The sequence below is a fragment of the Ceratotherium simum genome, chromosome 35 (genome assembly GCF_057802395.1).
Source record: "Ceratotherium simum simum isolate JZ-2026a chromosome 35, ASM5780239v1, whole genome shotgun sequence".
NCBI lineage: Eukaryota > Metazoa > Chordata > Mammalia > Perissodactyla > Rhinocerotidae > Ceratotherium > Ceratotherium simum.
Genome location: NC_141934.1, coordinates 28711325 through 28728277, shown reverse-complemented (window position 1 = coordinate 28728277; position 16953 = coordinate 28711325).

Sequence of the window (16953 nt, the reverse complement as noted above, 5' to 3'; positions counted from 1 at the left end):
AACTGGGGCAGCAGACACACGCTCAACTAGTCAACCTTGCCAGCCAAGTACCGTTGCCTGACAAACTCCTCAGGAGTCGCATCTCTCTCAGGCTTTCTTCCCAGTAACAAAGACAAAATGCTGGAAATTGCTGAACACAGACCCTCAAAGAAAATTCCTAGCCTGTAGACATGCCTGTGTTCCCTTTGAGGCTTCTGATCCAGTCTCGACACAATAAGAAAGAACAAATGAGTGGTTCCTCCCTGTAGAAATAGGAGGACCACTAATAAAATCGCGCTCTATTGAGTGGTTTCAAAGAGCTGGGCGCTGGGCTGTTTTGCCTGCATTCAATAAGAAAATCTCCCCAGTGATGTTGAAGTTAGACATCGTCCCATTTTACAGCTGAGCAAACTGAGGATGCAAGTCATTGAGTCATTTGCTAACAGCCACTCAGCTAGTAAGTGCTTGAGTTGGTCAGGTTTGTTTGGTTTAAGTGTACAATTCAATGGTTTTCAGTATATCCACAGAGTTGTGCAACCATCACCACAATAAATTTTAGAACATTTTCACTGTCCACAAAAGAAACCCCCTACCCTTTAGCTGTCAATTCCCCATTCCCCATTCTCCTCAGCCCTAAGCAACAATGACTCACTTTCTGTCTCTATGGATTTGCTTATTCCAGACATGTCACACAGATAGAATCACACAATATGTGGCCTTTTGTGCCTGCCTCCTTTCACTTAGCATAATGTTTTCACGGTTCATCCATATTTAGCTTGTATCAGAGTTTTATTCCTTTTTGTGGCTGAATAATATTCCACTGTGTAGATAAACCACTTTTGTTTATCCATGCATTCATTGATAGACATTTGGGTTGTTTCCACCTTTTGGCCATTGTGAATACTGCTGCTATGAACATTCAAATACAAGTCTTTGTGTGAATATCTGTTTTCATACTTTTTAAAAAAATCCACTTTATTGAGGTATGATTGACATGTACAAAGCTATACAAATTTAATGTACACAACTCGATGAGTTTGGGTGTAAGTACACAGCCATGAAACTATCACTACCATCAGGGCCATAAAATACCCATCACCTCCCCAAGTGTCCTCCCGCCCCTTTATTATTACTACTACTACTACTACTACTACTACTATTTTTGTGGTAAGAATACTTAACATAAGATGTACTCTCTTAGAGTATTTTTTTGTTGTTTTTGTTTTTTGCTGAGGAAAATTCACCCTGAGCTAACATCTGTGCCAATCTTCCTCTATTTTATATGTGGGTCACCAGCACAGCATAGCCACCGATGAGTGGTGTACGGCCATGCCTGGGAACCGAACCCAGGCCGCTGAAGCAGAGCATGCTGAACTTACCCACTAGGCCAAGGGGCCAGCCCCAGAAAATGTTAGGTTTACAATAGAGTGTTGTTAGCTATAGACACTGTGTGGTACATTAGATCTCCAGGACTTTACCCTGTGTGACTGGAACTTTGTGCCCTTGATCATCAGCTCCCCATCTCCCCCACCCCCAGCCCCTGGAAACCACCATTCTACTCTCTGCTCCTGTGAGTTTCACTATTTTAGATTCCACCTATGAGTGAGATCATACAGTATTTGTCTTTCTGTGTCTGGCTTATTTCACTTAGCATGATACCCTCCAGGTCCAACCATGTTATTGTTAATGATCCAATTTCCTACTTTTTAAAGGCTGAATAATATTCCATTATATGTATACACCGCATTTGCTGTATCCATTCATCCATTGGTGGACATTTAGGTTGTTTCTATATCTTGCCTGTTGTGAATGATGCTGCAATGAATATGGAGTGCAGGTATTTCCTCGAGATACTGATTTCAATTCCTTTGGATAAATACCCAGAAGTGGGATAGCTGGATCATGTGTTAGTTCTAGTTTTAATTTTTTGAGGAATCTCCATACTGTTTTCCATAGTGGCTGCACCAATTTGCATTCCCACAAACAGAGCACAAGGGTTTCTTTCCTCCACATCCTCGTCAGCACCTGTTACCTCTTGTCTTTTTGATAACAGCCATTCTAACAGGTGTGAAGTCATATCTCATTTTTCAAGAGTTTGCATTTCCCTGGTGATTAATGATGCTGAGCATCATTTCGTGCACCTGTTGGCCACTTGTTTGTCTTCTTTGGGGAAATGTCTCTTCTGGTCTTTTGCTTGTGGTTGTCTGGTTCTCCCAACGCCATTTATTGAAGAGACTATCCTTTCCCCATTGTGTATTCTTGGCACTCTTATTAAAGACTAGTTGAACATATATGCATGAGTTGAGAACACCTGTATTCAATTCTTTTGGGTGTACGCCTAGGAGTGGATCTGAGCCAGGGTCTGAGCCGGGTCTGTCTGGCTGCTGAGTCTGTTTACAACCAACAACTTTGCTGATAGAGCATCAACGGGAAACCAAGACATGGTTCATGGGCTTAAAAAGTGAAGAAGAGCTATTAAGTTGAAAAGCAAGATTCTTTTGCGCCCACCCCAACCATTTCCTAGTTTTCCTCTCCTGAAGTGACAATTTTTAACCATTGCTAATTTGACCTATTTGGTGGCAATCTCCATAAACCACCATTTGCATATACTGCAATTTCTGAATTTATCAACTTAAGACATTATCTAAGGACTCTCCACTTTGTGAGAGGTCACTTAACCTCACCCCTAACACCCTTCCCACTTCCTCCCTTAAATTGTTTCTTAATTTGTCAGTTGGTTATACTTGTAACTTTAAATAATGCATACCAATCTCTACCTCTTGATCCATCAGCATTAAATTTTATCTTGTCGTGTCCACATGACCAGATGGGAAGGTAAATGCTTTTGCTTATCTTCCATCTCTCTTTCCCTTCTTTTATCAGCTTACCTTTGGTTTGATTCAGTAAGATTTACTCTTTGGCAACCCTAATTAAATAATATCTGCTTTAGCTGTAAGTTGATTTTCAAAGTTGAAAATGAATATAAAATGAGTACATTCTTGTGCAAATTAAAATTTTCATTTTGCCATCAGAGAGAGTCCTAGAATATAACTTTCCATTCTTTGACTTTAATAAAATAACACCTATGCCATCAACAAAATAGCCATCAGTCTTAGTCTCAGCACAAAAAAAATGTATGTCTTCCATACCTCCCCCATCAAGAACCAGCAGATACTTATTGCTTCACCCAAGGCCATCTTTTTCTGTACAGTTTATTATTTTCCAGGATTCTCTAATTGCCTTCCCTTTTTCTGGAGGAGAAGAAAGGTATGCTTTCATAACGTTGCTAAGATCTTCCAGCTTTTCCATCTTCCAAAATAAATCCCTCCATTTTTCTTCTTGAAGACGTTCTCCACTGAGACATTGGCTTCTTGCTCAATTTGAATTGATGCTTCCTACACCCACTGCAGAGATACTGCTGTTTTCTTTCCAGTGGACACCTAGCTTAGTTCTACAGTTTCTTGGGCCCCACATCTTTAGGGTTTTCATTCTCATTTTTATCCACAAGTTACTTCTTCAAAAATGGGCAGAGTTTGGGGTCTTTTCATATATGAAAATGACATTACTTTGCATTCCCCCTTGCATGATAGTTTGGCTAGGCTTAAATGTCTAGGTCCAGAGTAATTTTTACTTAGAGCTTTGAAACAATTATTCCACAGTTTGTTATCACTGAGCATTGCCGATAAGTTTGATGCAAGCCTGATTCTTAATTCCTTTGTAGGTGAAATTATTTCTCGGAGCTTTTACAATATTCTTTTTATCTTTAAAGTTCTTAAATTTCATGAGGATATGTTAGATGTGGGTATTTTAGAAATGTGTTTGTTTACATGAGGTGAACTCTCTTATTCTAAAGATTCACGTCTCTCTATTGCTCTGGAAACTTTTCTTTTATTATTTCTTTGATATTTTTCTTCCCACTATTTTTTCTAGTGTTTCAGTAACTCTTCATAGTTTCTGTCTTGACCTATATTCTGGAAAATTCCTCCAGTTGATCTTCCAACCATTCAACTTAATTTTTAGTTTCAGCAATGTTACTTTTAAATCTCCAAGAGCACTTTTTTTTGGTTGTATTCTGATTGTTTCTTTTTTCTTTTTTTTTTTTTTTTTTTTTTGTGATTTTAGCTCATCAGCTCTGAGCTAACATCCATGCTGATCCTCCTCTTTTTGCTGAGGAAGACCAGCTCTGAGCTAACATCTATTGCCAATCCTCCTCCTTTTTTCCCCAAAGCCCCAGTAGATAGTTGTATGTCATAGTTGCACATCCTTCTAGTTGCTGTATGTGGGATGCAGCCTCAGCATGGCTGGAGAAGCGGTGCATTGGTGCACGCCTGGGATCCAAACCCAGGCCGCCAGTAGCGGAGCATGCACGCTCAACCGCTAAGCCACGGGGCTGGCCCCTGATTGTTTCTTTATCATGTTCTTGTTTTCTGGGTACAGTTTCTCTGAAAATGATAATTAGGGTTTCTTCAAGCTCTCTTCTGTTTTCTGAACTATTTCTGTTTCCCGTGGTCAATTGATCTGCTTGCTTTTCTTTACGTGTCTGCTCCTCTTTGGCAGTCTGTCATATTTTGGAATGGGTTACCCACATTTTCAAAATTTGCCAGTTGTTCTCCAGAGAGTTGATAGATTAATACCCACAAGCCTGTGTGGTCACATTCTTGTCTCTCCAAACCCTCCCCAACTTGGAGCAACTTCAGTAAAACAATTGCAAAAAAAAAATCATTGCCAATCTGGAAGATAACAGATGATGGACTGTTTTCATTTGCAATCATTTGACCATTTCTTAGATGTTTATTGACTCTTTATAGTTCTTCTTTTGCCAGTTGGTAACCGGTCAATAAATGGAAACAACAATGAAGCAGTGAAGAGGTGGCTGAGAGAGAAATTCTCTGGCATCCGTGAGTCCTCATTCAATACTGTCCTTCCCTCTCTGCTCCCCAAGTCTGACCGGCCTGGTGCTCCTCTCTCTCCCTCTCCCTCAACGACAGGTACGTATCCAGGATGAGTTACTCTATTCGGCTGGGAAGGGAGATGAACTCGCCAAGGCCAAATAGGAAAGAACGACTTCTATAAAGCTGCAGAGTGTGCTCAGCTGACGAGAAGAGAGAGCCTTTGGCAGCTCCGTCTCGCCTTTCTTGTCTCTGCTCTATTCTTGCCATTGCATTAGGAATTTCCACCTTTTTCATTAAATTGCTCCAAATGAAGAGAATTCAGCAAGCTACAGAGGCACCTCTTTGGGAGTTATAAAGCAAGCTCTGTAGAAATGCAGGCACAGTTGAATCAGACAAAAAGCGCTCATTATCCGGGCACACTTAAAAAACATTCAAACCTGTGAGCACGGATTGGGTTCAGCAGCAAATGGGATGTGACTGCAGATGCCAAGGTTCATTGGCTGGGGCCCTGCAAACTAGACTGAGAGAAGGCAGATTAACAAGAGAAAAGCAAACAGAAGTTTATTAACATGTGCATTGCACATACACATGGGAGAATTCGATGATGAGTAACTCAAAGGAGTGGTTAGAACTTGGGCTTCTGAAGCATCTTAACTAAAGGATGATAATTTTGTATAGAAGTGGCAAGACAAAGGAAAGAGCCTTTGAGCTTCTAGGGGTGGCAAATTGTGTTATCATAAATGTATGGAGGAAACTAAGGGGAGATCAGGGCTAGTTAGAAGGGTTTGTTATGTAGATTCCTCTGGGCTGGTAAGAGTCTAGAGCTGTGTCCAGTGGTTGAGAATCGTCCTGCCCTTCTAGGTAGAGAGGGAGAGGACAGAGCGTCTTTCTTGCATTTGCTTTTTTTCAAGTGCCTTCAGCTCAAAATAATTAGAGTGGCATACTCTGAACCCCTTCAAATACTACTGAGTACTTGAAATGTGGTGAGTCTGAACTGAGATTTACTCTCAGTATTTTACAATGGTCTTGCTGTGTTTACATGGTAGTTACTGGAATTTGAAAACTTAGTACAAAGATTTAAAGTATCCATTAATAAATCTTTATGCTGATTACATGTCAAAAGGATAATATTTTAGGTAAATTGGATTACATAAAACATTAAAATTAATTTCAGCTTCTTACTTTTAAAGTATGGCTTCTAGAAAATTTAAAATTACATTTATGGCTTGCATTATATTTTTATTGGACAGAGCTGGTCTAAGATCTCCGGGTAATGTCTGTCATCTATTCACACATCCAACACATTTATTGAGAAGCTACTAAGTGCAAAGCACAGGAGACCCAAGAGGGGATAAGAACAGACAAAATCGCTGTCTTCCTGGCCAAGGGTGCCCCTGAATTAGGAACCGACTGATCCAGGCTTTAGACCGAGAGGCATCAGACTTTGGAGCTGTATGGGGTCCCCCCCACCCTCTGCTTGATCTGTGGTTAGAGTTCCACGACCTCTCGATTCCACCAGGACAGCCACACCTTTCCAAACTTGCCTTCTCTGCTTTCCCAGTCCTCGCCACCTGCTTCCAGCAGTCTGTTTAGTAAAACACTCCTGCTGCTTTCCGAGGCGTGTAGCTATGGAAGCGGGAAGCAACCCCCGGTGGCTCTGTGCTGGCGTGTATGCTGTGCCAGGGCAGGCGTGAGTGCAATGTGATATGTGTGCTCTGTCCAACCTCTGGACACACAGAAACTTCTCAGACACCTACAGAGGGAGCAGACTAGAAAACAGAGCTATCAGCTTCCCCAACACGTTCCTCCCTCCCTCGCCATCTGGTGACCCAGTCCTGGCCCACCCGGCCAGGGCAGCCTGGAGTCCTTGGCAGCGCTGGGGTGGGAGGGCATTGTTTGATAGCCAGGAGGAGTGATAATCTCATTAGTCACTCAAGAAGAAGCAGACCTCTTCCTGAAGCCTGCTTGTCCTTAATTAACCACAAAGAGAAAATAGACCCAAGAAGATGGCCCTGGGCGTCAGATAGGGCAGGAAGGGAAGATGGGAGGGAGGCCAGCAGGCAGGTGTGAAATTACCTGGAGCTTTGCACCAAAATCAGGTCTAGCTTCTCTGTGGCTGATTCTTTGGTGCCAATGTTTTATTTCAGAATTGAAATGGAGCTTAAGATCTTTTCTAAACTAAGGGGTGCAATTTTCTTAATTTATGTTGGGGCCATTGCCAGCACGGGAATGGCATGCCTGCTCTGCAGTGTGTCCCAACCTGCACCTGAGAATCCTCTGGGTCTTGAGAGGGAGTGAGGGTAAGGTTGGTAGGTCTGGGGATTTGACTCTGTAAGTGAGGCCCTCTTGTTACACTAAATGGCCCCAGCCCCTCCTCTGTGTGACTACTAGCTGTTCTCCACATACTCTAAAAAATTCACATGCTCTCCTGATTTATGGCCTCCACTCGGGTATGTACTCTCCAATAACTTGATAACTTAAAACTTTGTTCTACGAGTTTCTCTTCAGGAACAGGCTGACCACAGGCAGGAAACACACCTACAAGATATCCATCACAGCTGATGGAAGAATGGAGCAATGTGATGCCTGGAGCCCGTCACGCCTGGAGACAAACGTCCCTGGACCCCCACCTTACCGCCCATTTTCCCTATATAACTGCCTCAGGAGTCTGTAATCCTTGAAGATGGTTTTTTGAGACATTAGCCTGCCATCTTCCTGATTATGCTGGCTAATCGAATTAAAACTTCCCTTCTCAATCCCTAAGTCATTGTGATTAATTGACTCGGATTGCGGTGAGCAGAGCGAGCCCACTGCTTGGTATCAGCTCTGCTCCTGAGAGCTGCATTTGTGCTCCAGGCAGAAGAAAACTCCAGACTGGCTGTCCCTCATCTTCCCCTGATTCAGGGGGATCAGAGAAGACTCACTAATAGACCACATTTACTGATCATTCATCAGACATGTGACACTAAGAATTTTGCCCGTGTGACGTTTTTATGTGACAGGCAGTGTGGTGCAGTGGTTAGAAGCATGGGCGCTGGATCCAGGCTGCCCAGTTCCTGTGCTGACTTTGCCCTCTAAGTAGCTACGTGACCTGACTTAACAGCTGGCCTCTTGCTGACTCGCTTTTCTCATATGTAAAAGGGTGGCCGTGATAATAACTCTGCTTACTCCACAGGTTTGCTGTAGGGAGTAAATGAGCTAATGCTTTTAAAGCAGTTGGAATTATTATCATCGAATTTTCACAACAACCCTGTGAATGAGTGAATGAGCTTCCTATTGCTGCTGTAACGAGCGACAAACGTCGTGGCTGAAGACAATGCAAATGTGTTACCTTACAGTTCCAGAGGTCAGAAGTCCCAAAGTCAAGGTGTGGGTGGGGCTGCGTTCCTGCTGGAGACTTTAGGCGAGAACCCGCTTCCTGCCTCTTTTGGTTTCTAGAGGCTGCCTGCCTTGGCTCATGACTCCTGTTTGCACCACTCTGACCTCTGCTTCCAGTGTCACACCTTCTTCTCTGACTCTGACCCTCCTGTCTCCCTCTTTCCTTATAAGGACCCTGTGACGACACTGGACCCACTCAGATAATCCAGGATAATCTCCCCGTCTCAGGATCCTGAACTTGATCGCATCTGCGAACTTCCTTTTGCCCCGTAAGGTCAAATATTCACAGATCCCAGGAATCAGGGTGTAGACGTCTTTGGGGAGCCATTATTCACACCACCAGAGTTAGACTCATTACTATTATTATTCCACCTGTGCCATCATATGTCTTCCTCAAAAATAGCAGGAAAGGTTTATTTGGGCCATATACAGCTGAAATTACTGTTAGCAGTCAGGCATAATGGTGGAATTTAGGAATTTGTCCAAAACAATTCTTTCTCTCAGGAGTGAGTTGTACGTTCTAATCTGTTCAAGTGGCAGAGCCGGGATTTGCACCAGGTCTGTCTGATTCTCAAATCCTCGCTTTAACCACCTTGTGGGAGAAGAAGGGGGGGATCAGTCATGCAAATGTTGAACAAACAAATTCACTGGGGCCCGCAGGCTCACCTGGACCAGTTCTCAGTTTAGCTTCTGCTCATTCATTCACTGGAGGTTTCCCGAAGCATCTGATGTGTTGAGCATCGTGCTAAGGGTATAAATGCCAGTGAGCGCTGGGAGTCCAGAGTCCATCTTATCTTCCCACCTGCCTCCTGTAACTCTGTGTGCTTTGCTTCATACACAAACATGTTCCTGCATATTGTGTGCAGAGCAAATCACATTTGAAACATAACATGTATGTTTGTTCTTTAAAGACTCTTCTGGTGGGGACTTTGGTAAAGCAAAGCTTTGGAGATGGTGACTAATGTCATGTTAAAAAATTAAATGTGGCAAATACAAATTTCAGTACTTAAACAGAAGTCCGTGAGACATGCATCTTTGTTTTTCTACAATCATTTAATTTCTGCTAGGGCAGACTTACCTAAAAACCCACATCAGAGAATTCCCATACATGCAAAGTGATTTTGTAAAGCAGTGGGTTTTGAGGGATGCAGAAGTAGCATGCACAGTTGTAGACAGCCCCACGAGCATTTCTTCAGATCCAGCAAGGAGGGGGAGCTCTAGAAGGATCCTGTGCAGCCTGGGAGTAAGTTGAAAGTGAGCTGGACCTGGAGGAAAATTGGGTTGGGCCTAGCAATGACTTAGCAGGTGCCTCCACGGATAGATGGCCCACACGAGATACAGTCCCCTGACCCCACTCCCAGTATAATTTCACGAGATTACCTCAGCCTATTGGAACTTAGATGCATCCCTGGGGAGCAAGGAGGAAAATCTGAACTGCTTGAAATTGAATTCTTGTTCCTAAAGGTAAAAGATTTCATAAGAAAACTTAATTTCAGTTATAGGAAAAAAAATTATATTTTTTACATACCTGAGTGTGTGACCTAGAAGCCATTCCACTAGAAACTATTCGTATCTTTTTTTTTTTTTTAACTTTTTTTTCTTTCTCCCCAAGGCCGCAGTACATAGTTGTACATCCTAGTTGTAGGTCCTTCTAGTTCTTCTATGCGGGCCGCCTGCCTCAGCATGGCTTGATGAGCTGTGAGTAGGTCCACGACCAGGATCTGAACTGGTTAACCCCGGGCCGCCAAAGCGGAACGCGCCAACTTAACCGCTATGCCACCGAGCCGGCCCCTAAGTGATCTTGAGGTTATTTATATTAGAAGCCCATTTGCTTTTACTATATTAGGTCATTTATCTATTATTTAAGTCATTTATTAAGAAGCAGAAGATTCTAGAACCTTCCAAGTCTGCCTGATGCCGTGAATGTCCTTGATATAAACAATGAATAGTAATTTAGGGTGGGAATGAGGAACATCACCTTCTTTGCTGCTTCTGAACTTTGGCTTTGGGTGATTTCAACTTTTCTTTTCATGTAATTGATTCTCCTTTATTGAGAAATGCCTGATAAGTCTTTAAACTGCTTTGCAGCCCAGTAATCCTAGTCCTCAAATTTTTACATAATCGCAAGGTTTGCTGCAATTTGTGCCTGTTTTCCTGGGTGTGAAACTGATAGTGGACTCCACTGGAATGAGGCACTTCATTTACATCAGGCCAAAATCTCGAAGAGGATGCTGCAAACGAATAATGCTACTTATTAAAAAACCAGACAAAACACAAATGCAAACATCGACAAACAGAAGAGGGATGATGGCTGTTTACCCCGATACCCGCAGAACCTGCGTTCTAGTAAGATTTGGGCTAGAAGCTTCCACAGAGGAATTACACAGATGTCATTTGCTGGATTTTTGTGTTTTTTAATCATTAAATCATCACCTTAGGAAATGGATGGACCCTCTGCCAGTTGCACAAGTAGAAATCCCGGAATTCGTTGCTTTCTCTTACCCCCAGGTACCATCTATTAGCAAATCCTGATGGTCCATGTCTTAGATTGAGAATTTCTCCAGAGACAGAACCTGGAACAAGGATTTGGGAGCACATTATTAGTTTTGCAGTAGTTTATTCCAAGGAAGCACCAAAATGGAACTGGGGAAGTGAGAGAAGGTAGGAACCAGGGTGTGCTAATGAGCATGTCACCTCGGTGTGTAACGGGAGCTCATTCTTCCTGGGAACCTCAGGCGGTGGTGTCAGCGATGTACCAGTGAACCAGCTCTTAACGAAAGCCCTGATTTGTAGTGTACTGCATTGAACAGTGTCCCTTCAAAATTCATGTCCTCCCGAACCTCAGGTTGTGACCATGTGTGCAAAGAGGGTCTTTGCAGATGTAACTAATTAAGATGAGACCATCTTCGATGGGGATGAGCCCTAAATCCAATGACTGGTGGCCTCATAGGAAGAGAAGAGACACGGACACACAGAGGGGAGACAATGTGAAGACAGAGACAGAGACTAGAGTGACGCAGCCACACGCCAGCAAATGCCAGGAGCCACCAGAAGCTGGAAGAGACAAGGAGGGATTCTCCCCCAGAGCCTCTGGAGGGAGCATGGTCCTTCTGACACCTTGATTTCAGATTTCTAGCCTTTAGATCTGTGAAAGAATATAGTTCTATTCTTTTAAGCCACCAAGTTTGTGGTCATTAGTTACAGGACTCACAGGAAACTAATACATGTAGCATTTTCCAATCTTCTTGGTGTAAATATTCCTACCAGGGCTGATTTCAAGCTACCAACAGGATGTCAGAGAGCCTTCCGGTAGCCTCCCCCTATGCCCACTCCCCTTATGATGCTGTTCTAGGCTGGCAACCTTCTCCTCCACCATTTCCTCCTGCACTCACTGCCTTCCAGCCACACTGGCATTTCCTAGTTCTCAAACAACCCTCAGCTCATTCTTACTTCAAGCCCTTTGTGCCTACTGTTCACTCTGTCTATTAACGCCTACTGTTCATTTTGTCTGTTAGCCAGATGTAACTGGATTTGATCACAAATTCTCAGTTTACATGTTGTCTCATGACTACCCTATTGTAGAGTAGTCCCCTTCCACACATGGCACTCAATTATTCTTTATTGCCTCTGTTTATTCCCTTCATAGCACTGTATTTTCAGTCTGATACCATCTCATTGATTTAGTTAATGTTTGTTTTGTCTATTTCCTCCCCACAAGAATATAAGTTCCATGTGGATACGGACCCAGAATTCGCTTGTCTTCTGTCACAGTCCAAGTACATAGACTAGCGTCTTATCCCTAGAAGGTTCTCAGTAAGGATTCTTGAAGGGACAGGGGAATGAACTTCATCCTCTCTGTCTACGTCCTCGTCTCCTGTCTCTATCCAGTCTAACTCCATAGTGTCACATTTAATGTAAGGACTCTCACTTTCCATGGCAAAGAAAGCCTCTGAAAGCCACAGCACTCTGAGAGTGCGTCCTCACAAATCAAAACGACCCGGTCACCCAATCATACCCTTCCTCCAGAGGACAGAACAAATGAGAGAAGATGTAAATCTCGACCCCTAGCTTAACCTGGATTTTTAAAATCAATGAAATTTCACAGTCCGGTAATTTCTTTCTGCCCAAATGTCCTCTTTGACAGGAAAAAAAAAGGCTTTTTGGACAGAACATTTTGGTCCGTAGACTATAAATTGCAAAAAAAGTCATAACTTGCTTCATTCTTTGAAACATTATCTAATGTTCTCCCTAAAGAGCAGCACTGACAGGATAACCTGACTTTCCTTGTCTTCTCAGTTCCACTTTATAAAACCTCCTGGATCCAAAGTTTTAAGTGAGTATCAAAGAACTCCTCAAATAGGACTCGCCTGTCAGAGCCCTTGGGTTTCCTTTCTATTTACTTGTCTAATAAGCCTTCCGAACAGACACACACTTAGGAAACCCACCCAATTTAGCTTCTTCCAGCTGGAAATTTGGAGATGCAGAGACCAATCCAAAATATTAGTATTTGGTCAAAGGTTTGAATACTTTGGACCGCTCTAAAGAACTTGGAAAAAATGTCCATTTTCAAAGCCAACATACTATACAGGCATTTGGCCTCTGTTCCCAGCAGAGCTGTGCCCTCCGCAGTGTGACGGAGGGGAAAGTGAATCTTTATGTGTGTGAATCCGTTTTCAATGCCCCTGGGAGCCAGTCTCTCCAGCTATGTTTTTTTAATGCCTAGTCCTTGCCACATTCTCACCTGCCTGTGCAGGAACTTTGCACCTGCGCCTCCCACTGCCTGGTACTTTATGCAGACTGCATGGCATCTCTTAGGCATCCTGTGCTTCAGGCCAAACCACATCTGCCCAGAGAGGCCTTTTCTGACCTCCTCGGCCACCTCGAGTGCCGCATCAGAAGCCACATCTAACACCATCTACTTCTCCTTAGTATTTGTCACAGCTGAGACTTTTACAGTGGTCTGTGTGAAGATTTGATTAATATTTGGGATGGATAGCATGCATGCTCTGCCCAGATCCAGATCGCTAGGTCCCGTCCCTTCCCCCGTCTGCTCAATTTCCGCCTGCTTTCCCTGCGGCTCGCTCTTGGTGAATCCCACTTTGCTCCCTATGCAGAGGCCGAGGAAGGCCTGGGGATTTACATCCCTTCAGGGCAGCCCTTAACCACGAAGTACTATGAGATCACCTACAGCTCAGCACAGCTTCTAAACCCTCCGCACCTTTCCTTTTGCTTAGTTTCTTAGTCATTGCCCCTTCGTGTCCAGCTGAGGAATCAGCAAAGACAGTAAGAGGAAACTGCGCCGAGTCTTGGGCTCTCTTCTCTGCAGGCCCCTTTTCTCAGGCATCTGGGACCCTTGGATCCTTGCTGCCTTCACAGTCCTAGATATAATTTTGTCTGTCCAGTCTAGCAAGCCAGCTGCAAGCTCTAGGCCGTGGCTTTTTGTTCAGTCTCTGAGCTCTGCAAGGTGAATCTATAACGCCCCAAGAGGAAGGCCTGGTGGCAAATGTAGGGCTCACCTCAAGACGCTTCCTGCCCCCCTGGGATCTTTGCCCCTTCAATCTTGGCGGCCATGGCTGCTCGCCAGTGCCTCGAAACAGCTGTTTCTAATACTTCCTGCAGCTGGTGCCAGTATTATCAGTGGAGGAGTTTGTCTGATATGAGTGAGTCCTTCATCACCAGTCACAGAAGTCTCAGTGGCTGTTTGCTGGCAAAGATCAGACTAATCACTGGTGCTGGCTGGCACCTTGACCCCTTTCACATCATCTTCTAGGGCTCCTTCTGCCCTTGGGAGCAAACTGTAAACTGTAGCCTCCTCTTGGAAGGTGCATCCCCAGAGCCCTTGGCTCAGCAAGCAGAGGGAGCTCTTGCTCAAATTAGCCCGACATGCGACGTGTTTCCCCCAGACAGATGCATATTGACAAGCAAAGATGGGGCCAGATTTCAGCCCGATCTCTCCCTCCCCTTACGCATACGGGGCCCCTTAAGCAACTTACAATGTTCCACCATATATGGTTGTCCTATAGTCTTCTGTTAAGGGCTGAGGAACTTTCCCTGTTAATTATGCTTAAAAATCAATATTTGCACTTTGATCTCAACTATAGAAGAAAAAAGAAATACAAGGGCAAAAACCTATAAGGACATATCTGGAGTGCCAGCAGAGGTGAATTTGGTCATTTTTATAAATTTTGTACTATGCTCATAGGCTACTTTTAAAATTGGGAAAATAATTTAAAAGTCATATTTATAATGGTATGCTTTCAAAATACGAATAAAGCCAGGCAAAAGGACATGCACTGTTAAAAACACTGAAGGGTGCGTAAGATGAGTTATTAATTTTTATTTCCAGGAAGAAGGACAAGGGTTTTTTATTTCTTTATTTCTTCTACTTTTCTGCATTTTCCAGATTTTGTGGAATAAGCCTGAATTGCTTTGTTGTCAGTTTCATTATATTTTTAGCTCACAAAAATATACGTAAAGCTTGTATTAGTGTAATAATCAAGACCACAGTCTTTGGAGACAGAGTCAGGGTCAGAGTCCAGGCTCAGCTATTTCCTAGCTGTGACCTTGAGAAGGATGCTCTGAGCCTGTTTCCTCCTCTGTAATACAGAGGCAACACCTACCTCAGGGGGTTGTTGCGAGTGAATAACTAAAGGATGTTTACAGCCGGCCTGGCACAGACTCCTTAAATGGAGTCTTATTATTATGGTAGTTATTGTTAATGTTAATAAAAGGTTAATGTTAATAAAAATATTATTAATAAATTATTGTTAATATTAATAAAGATTAATGTCAATAAATGTTAATATTAATAAAGATCTATTCTCATCTGAGAGAGAACAGTTTCTTTTCTCAGACCCTCGTGTTCTGAGGCCATGAGAGGTCAGCCTGGGGTACACAGTGACTCTGTCGACGAGCAGGGAGGAACAGAAGACCCACCGGTGAGGCTCACTGGCCAGTGGGCACCTACCCGCCACGGCACCCATCGCCCTGTGCTGTAACCGCCCGCCTCTCTGCCTCCAGCCTCTGACTGCCAGCGGCTGGAGGTCTTGTTAATTATTCCAGCCTTTGCGTGTCGTGCAGGGCCAAGCATACAGCAGGTGTTCAATAAGTGTGTGCTAAATGAATGACTGGACCGGCAACCAAGACACAAGCTGCTGTTGTTATTTTGATCATTTTAACAGGAAGGAGGAATTACAGAGCGTCTGCCTGGACGGACGGTCTCGCTGTTGCTGTGTGCACCTCCTCAGTCTCACAGACTCACGTCCCCGTACGAAGGCAGTGCCTTTTCTGAGACGGCACATGCTCATCTCGCTGTGACCTCATCTGCAGAATAGACCTGACACACGTCCTTGGGAATTAATCGGAGGTCGTATATCTGGACTCATTCAGTGGGGACAGAGGCTCACATACCGAGGGAGGGTGGGCTTGGCGGGCGGGGGCAGCCCTGTGCTCAGCAGGAAGCGAGTGAGAAATGACTGATCCAATTTGTTTTAGGGTCTGACAACATTTTTTAAAATTACGTTTATTTAGCATCTGTACACATAAAAGAGAAATCGTCCTCTGATTCCACCCAGCAGAAAACACGCACAAACCCAAGGTATCTGTGGTGGGAAGTGGCCCCGGCCCCACGTTAGTGGTTGGGGTGGTGCAATCCCGTGAGTCACAGGCCCTGGTCAGGAGTGGCTGGACTCGAGTGCTGGGCCGGCTGTAGCCCCCTGCTGCCTCCCTAGGGGAGGTCAGGCTTGAGCCTTAAGATTGCAAGAAAGGAGACATTTTGAACACCGTGACATCCCGATCAATTGAAAGGACGGACAGGAAACTTCAATGATTGTTGGCATCACTTACGGAGACCAGGGTGGCCAACCATCCCAGCTTCCCCTGAGAGGCTTCATGGGACATGGGTCTTCCAGTTTTATTTTATTTATTTTTTAATCGAAATATATTTGACATATAACATTGTGTAAATTTAAGGTTACAATATGTTAATTTGGGGAAAAATGCCCTTCCAGTTTTAAAACCAGGACAGTCCCGGGGGAAATGGGACCAGCCGGTCACCCAACATGGACTCTTAGTTCTCTGCTGACAGTGAGGGCAGGGGCCTCCTTGAGCCTCCCGCCTGTGAGGAAGACCTCAACTGCCCTGGTTGTCTCAGGCCTCAGAGCCCAGTCGCTCAGTTGTTGAGCGGCCCCCGAGGTATTTGCCCACGGCCAGCAGCTGGCTGGGGTGTGCGGTGGTTCTCATCCTTTTATGGTTTAACTCAGGGCAGAAATTAAGCATCCGGTGTTAGAGCCAACCACAATCCTCTCTCCCCTTATTTGGAACCTTAATCTTTTAAAGAAATATATGGGCTAGCTAGGTAGGTGGCCAGATTTAGGAGCGGACATGGCTTCCACATAGAATGTCTTGAAGACCATCCTCTCTCACTGCACACTTCCAGCCACGCTGTTGGCGGTGGGCGGTAGAGGTCTCCTGGTGCCTGGATTAAGAACAGTCACCATCTTTTAATCCTATCAGCTTCTTACAAGAACAACAATTGTCACTTGATGATGTCGTGGGGATTATAATCCCACGTGGGGAATTTTCAGGAGGGGCTCCCATAATGAAAGAGATATGAGCACCTCTAGGCGAATCCACAGACAGAGAGTAGATTGGTGGTTGCCTGGGGCTGGGAATTGGGGGAAAATGGGCAGTGACTAATGAGTTT